Here is a 6,080-nt window from a genome sequence, read left to right on the forward strand (position 1 = left end):
TGTACCTGAAGCTGAACACAGAACCAGGTGTGTCAGAGGTACAGCTGAGAGTTTGGATATTGTAGAGTCCAAATGTTGCCTGCACATCTGTCTTTGCAGAGCCTTAGAGGTGCAACTCTCAGTCATAGATTCATAACATGGGTTGGAAGGGACCCTAAAGATCCAGTTCCACCCCCCTGCCATGGGCAGGGACACCTCCCACCAGCCCAGGCTGCTCAAGGCCTCATCCAGCCTGGCCTTGAACACCTCCAGGGAGAAGGCAGCCACAGCCTCCCTGGGCAACCTGTGCCAGAGTCTCACCATCCCTACTGCAAGGAATTTCTTCCTGCTATCAAGGGGCAGTGGTGGAAGCTGAGGCAGAGGAAGTTCCATATGAACATGAGGAAGAGTTTTTCCCCTGTGAGGGTGATGGAACAGTGGAACAGGCTGCTCAGGGGGGTTGTGGAGTCTCCCTCTCTGAAGATATTGAAGACCTGCCTGGATGTGTTCCTCTGTGATATGCTCTAAGTGATCCTGCTCTGGCAGGGGGGTTGTACTAAATGATCTTTTGAGGTCCCTTCCAACCCCTAACATTCTGTGATTCTGGGATTATCCAGTCCAAATCTCCCCTCTTCAAGCTCCAATCCATTCCTTCTTGTGCTATCACTACAGGCCCCTGTAGAAAGTCCCCTCCTGGCTTCCCTGCAGCCCCACTCACCAAACCTCAAGAACAAAACTGCCTGTCCTGGGCAGCAGACTGCTGCACAAATGAAGTATGTCAGGAACTGTTTTCATGCTCTTGTCTCCAGAGCAGCAATAAAAGGTGTAGAAGACAATTCTAATCTTAAGTGGTGAAGACAGAATGCTTTTAATCCATAGAAGTGGACATCAAATGTATTTAAAACTCACCATGAGCTTCCCTCCCCCCAGAAGGGATTCAACTTTTCTCTCTCTCTGTTTTTTTTCCACTCTACCTGGGCATGGTTCCCTCGATGCAGCTGGTGATCCCCAAGTGTTTCTCCCAGGTGTTTCTAACCCCCCTCCGGTGGATGCTGAAGCAGCGTTGAGGCAGGCTTGGCACTCCTGCAGTGATCCTTTCCTGCCATCTAGGGGACACACACTGGTGTGTAAGTGGAGAAGCAGGAGTGTCCTCAGTCAGGTGCAGGAAATGTGTAGGAACTGCTCATCCCAATGCAGGGAAGCAAAAGTCAAAGTGAGTGAAGAGTAGCATTTCATGAGAGGCTATAGAGGCACAGAATTGTTTCAGGTGGAAAAGACCATTAAGATCACCCAGTCCAACCATTCTCTAACTCTGCCAAGGCTGGGGCTAACCCATGGCCCTCAGCACCACAGCTCTGCCTCTGGGAAACACCTCCAGGGATGGGCATTCAACCTCCTCCCTGGGCAGCCTGTGCCAGTGCTTCAGAACCCTTTCAGGGAAGAAGTTTCTTCTAAGATCCAACCTAAGCCTCCCCTGGTGCACCTTGAAGCCATTTTCTCACCTCCTATCCCTTGTTACCTGGGAGAACAGAATAGAATAGAATAGAATAGAATAGAATAGAATAGAATAGAATAGAATAGAATAGAATAGAATAGAATAGAATAGAATAGACCAGACCAGGTTGGAAGAGACCTTCAAGATCATCGAGTCCAACCTATCATCCAACACCACCTAATCAACTAACCCATGGCACCAAGCACCCCATCAAGTCTCCTCCTGAACACCTCCAGTGATGGTGACTCCACCACCTCCCCAGGCAGTCCATTCCCATGGGCAATCACTCTCTCTGTGTAAAACTTACTCCTCACCTCCAGCCTAAACCTCCCCTGGTGCAGCCTGAGACTGTGTCCTCTTGTTCTGGTGCTGGCTGCCTGGCAGAAGAGACCAACCTCTGCCTGTCTACAGACTCCCTTCAGGTAGTTGTAGAGAGCAAGAAGGTCTCCCCTGAGCCTCCTCTTCTCCAGGCTAGGCAACCCCAGCTCCCTCAGCCTCTCCTCACAGGGCTGTGCTCCAGACCCCTCCCCACCTTTGTTGCCCTTCTCTGGACACCTTCCAGCAAGTCAACCTCCTTCCTAACCTGAGGGGCCCAGAACTGGACACAGGACTCAAGGTGTGGCCTAACCAGTGCAGTGTACAGGGGCACAATGACCTCCCTGCTCCTGCTGGCCACACTCTTCCTGATGCAGGCCAGGATGCCATTGGCCCTCTTGGCTGCCTGGGCACACTGCTGGCTCATGTTCAGCCTACCATCAACCAGCACCCCCAGGTCCCTCTCTGCCTGGCTGCTCTCAGCCACTCTGACCCCAGCCTGTAGCACTGCCTGGGGTTGTTGTGGCCAATGTGCAGCACCTGGCACTTGGATGTGTTCAATCTCCTGCCCTTGGACTCTGCCCATCTGTCCAGCCTGTCGAGGTCTCTCTGCAGAGCCTCTCTGCCCTCCAGCAGATCAACTCCTGCCCCCAGCTTGGTGTCGTCAGCAAATTTACTGCTGATGGACTCAATGCCCTCATCCAGATCATCAAGAAGAAACCAACCCCCACCTGGCTCCAGCCTCCTGTCAGGGAGAGAGCCAGAAGGTCTCCCCTCAGGCTCCTGTTCTCCAGGCTGAACAGCAGCAGTTCCTCAGCCACTCTTCAGAAGATCTGACGCAATTTAATTCTAGCATAACCCCAAAAGCCTCTGCAGAAAACTTCGGTTAACTGTCCAGGGAAGACATCAGTGGACAACTGAACTTTTGCCTTTATGAAGCATCCACATCTTCTGAGCTACTCAGCTGTGGGAAAAGCCTTTTGATTTTCCTGGATACCTCCAGAGAGTAAGTTCTCTGCTGCTGTGGACAGTGTGTGGCTGTCAACAGTCAACAGAGGGAGAAACATGAGGGCTTGAGATGTCTGTGGTCCCAGAGAGGGAGACAGCCAGAAACATCAATTTTGCATCATACTGCATATTAAGAAGACTCAGCCCAGCATCAGAACTTCCCTTTTAAGCCAGAATTTATACAAACCATAACTTGCTCAGAGCTTCCTTCTGCTTCCTTGGTAGCCAAGAAGGCCAAGGGCATCCTGGCCTGCATCAGGAAGAGTGTGGCCAGCAGGAGCAGGGAAGTCATTGTGCCCTGTGCTCAGCACTCCTCAGGCCACACCTTGAGTCCTGTGTCCAGTTCTGGGCTCCTCAGCTTAGGAAAGACGTTGAGATGCTGGAAGGTGTCCAGAGAAGGGCGACAAAGCTGGGGAGGGGTCTGGAGCACAGCCCTGTGAGGAGAGGCTGAGGGAGCTGGGGTTGCTTAGCCTGGAGAAGAGGAGGCTCAGGGGAGACCTTCTTGCTCTCTCCAACTCCCTGAAGGGAGGTTGTAGCCAGGTGGGGGTTGGTCTCTTCTCCCAGGCAAGCAGCACCAGAACAAGAGGACACAATTTCAAGCTGTGCCAGGGGAGGTTTAGGCTGGAGGTGAGGAAGAAATTCTTCCCAGCAAGAGAGGTTGGCCATTGGGATGTGCTGCCCAGGGAGGTGGTGGAGTCACCATCCCTGGAGGTGTTTAGGAAGCAACTGGATAGGGTGCTTGGTTTAGTTGATCAGATGGTGTTGGGTGACAGGTTGGACTCAATGATCTCAAAGGTCTTTCCCAACCTGGTTAATTCTATTCCATTGTATGGTATGGTATGGTATGGTATGGTATGGTATGGTATGGTATGGTATGGTATTCTATTCTATTCTATTCTATTCTATTCTATTCTATTCTATTCTATTCTATTCTATTCTATTCTACTGCTCTAACAAGCAAAATGCAGGCAGACTCCCTGCTGAGAGCTCACAAAGGGAATTTTAGAACCATGTAAAGGTTGTTCCCAGCTGCAAGTTCCCACTGCTAGCATCAGCATCATGGTCACAGCTTTCATATTTGCTCTCTTCACTGTGGCCTCCCAGGCTCTTTCACATGGCAGAGCCTACAAAGGGAAAGAGCAAACTCAGCCAGATGCTAAGCAGAGCCAGATGCACACAGGGAAATCTAAACAAGCTTTTTTCCCCACTTGCTTTGCTCTTACTTTGAAAGGGAACAGCCCACTCAAACAAACACCCTTCACTAAAACAAACAAAGGTTCCTGCTTCCCATGGCTCAAAATCTTTCTAGGATTAAAGTTGGATCTTCTCCCAGGACGAAAGGAAGCAGGTGTCCAGCCAAGACATTTCATGAACTGACTAAAGTTGCAGCAGATGCAGAGATGTGGTGCTGAGGGCCATTGCACCTGTACTCTGCAATGGTTAGGCCACACCTTGAGTCCTGTGTCCAGTTCTGGGCCCCTCAGTTTAAGAAGGACATTGAGAGACTTGAAGGTGTCCAGAGAAGGGCAACAAAGCTGGGGAGGGGTCTGGAGCACAGCCCTGTGAGGAGAGGCTGAGGGAGCTGGGGTTGATTAGCCTGGAGAAGAGGAGGCTCAGGGGAGACCTTCTTGCCCTCTACAACTCCCTGAAGGGAGGTTGTAGCCAGGTGGGGGCTGGTCCCTTCTCCCAGGCACCCACCACCAGAACAAGAGGACACAGTCTCAAGCTGTGCCAGGGGAAGTTTAGGCTGAAGGTGAGGAAGTTCTTCCGAGACAGAGAGGTTGGCCCTTGGGATGTGCTGCCCAGGGAGGTGGTGGAGTCCCCATCCCTGGAGGTGTTTAGGAAGAGCCTGGATGAGGCACTTGGTGCCATGGTTGAGTTGATCAGATGGTGTTGGGTGATAGGTTGGACTTGATCTCTGAGGTCTGTTCCAGCCTGGTTAATTCTGTATTCTGTACAGCAATTTCTTTTAACCAAATCAACACCTGAAGGGCTACACATCCTGACAGGGGTTTCTGTAACTATTCAAGGACCACTCTCTCACTGCCCCAAAAAACAAATGTAAATCACTAAGTGAAATTAAGTGCCCAAGCAAGAATCTTGATTCACAGTACAACTTTATTGTGGTTTCCCCTCAGCATGGCTTCCCTCAGGGCAAACCGAATCTGCTTTGCAGACGCTGGACCAGTCGTTGGTACGGGCACTGGAGCAAGAAGCTGGAGGATCTGGTTCAACCTTGCCTTGCATTCCTCTCTTCTTCCAGCACCACTTTCTCAGTGATGTGAATTGTTTGCTGAGTGCTCTGAGATGACACTCAGCTTGTTCTGCCCCCCATGGGATTTTTTGTTAAGCAGCATTAGCATCTACCTTCACGCAAGCAGCCACTCCTGCCCCCTGCATGCACAGTCTGCTCTGGCACACAGGGCACTTGCTGGGATTTCCAGCATGTCTTCCTTCAAAGAAAAACCACAGAACCATAGAATTGAGTTGGATCAAGACCACCCAGTCCAACCTTCAACTTAACACCGCCCAGTGTCACAGCATCACAGTATCGCCAAGGTTGGAAGAGACCTCGAGGATCATCCAGTCCAAGCTGTCACCACAGACCTCATGACTAGACCATGGCACCAAGTGCCACATCCAATCCCCTCTTGAACACCTCCAGGGATGGGGACTCCACCACCTCCCTGGGCAGCACATTCCAATGACTAATGACTCTCTCTGGGAAGAACTTTCTCCTCACCTTGAGCCTAAACTTCCCCTGGCACAGCTTGAGACTGTGTCCTCTTGTTCTGGTGATGGTAGCCTGGGAGAAGAGACCAACCCCCACCTGGCTACAACCACCTTTCAGGTAGTTGTAGAGGGCAATGAGGTCACCCCTGAGCCTCCTCTTCTCCAGGCTTCCACTAAACCATGTCCCCAAGTGCCATGACTACACATCTCTTGAAGACCTTCAAGGATGGGGACTCCACCACCTCCCTGGGCAGCCTGTGCCAACCCCTGATCACTCCTGGCAGCAAAGAAATGTTTCTCCAACCTCCCCTGGTGCAACCTGAGGCCATTTCCTCTCATTCTATCACCTGATACCAGGGAGAAGAGACCAACCCTCACCTCAGTAGTGCATGCAATCAATGCTGCCCACCTTCACTGGGGGCTTAATGTTTAAAGATATTTGGTAAATTAACTATGAGCTACTCTTTTCATCCTGACACCTGATACTGGGGAGAAGAGACCAACCCCCACCTGGCTACAACCTCCCTTCAGGGAGCTGCAGACAGCAATG

This window comes from Melanerpes formicivorus, unplaced genomic scaffold (assembly GCF_026170545.1).
Source record: "Melanerpes formicivorus ecotype bairdi unplaced genomic scaffold, bMelFor1.0.p_v2 SCAF_13, whole genome shotgun sequence".
Classification (NCBI taxonomy): domain Eukaryota; kingdom Metazoa; phylum Chordata; class Aves; order Piciformes; family Picidae; genus Melanerpes; species Melanerpes formicivorus.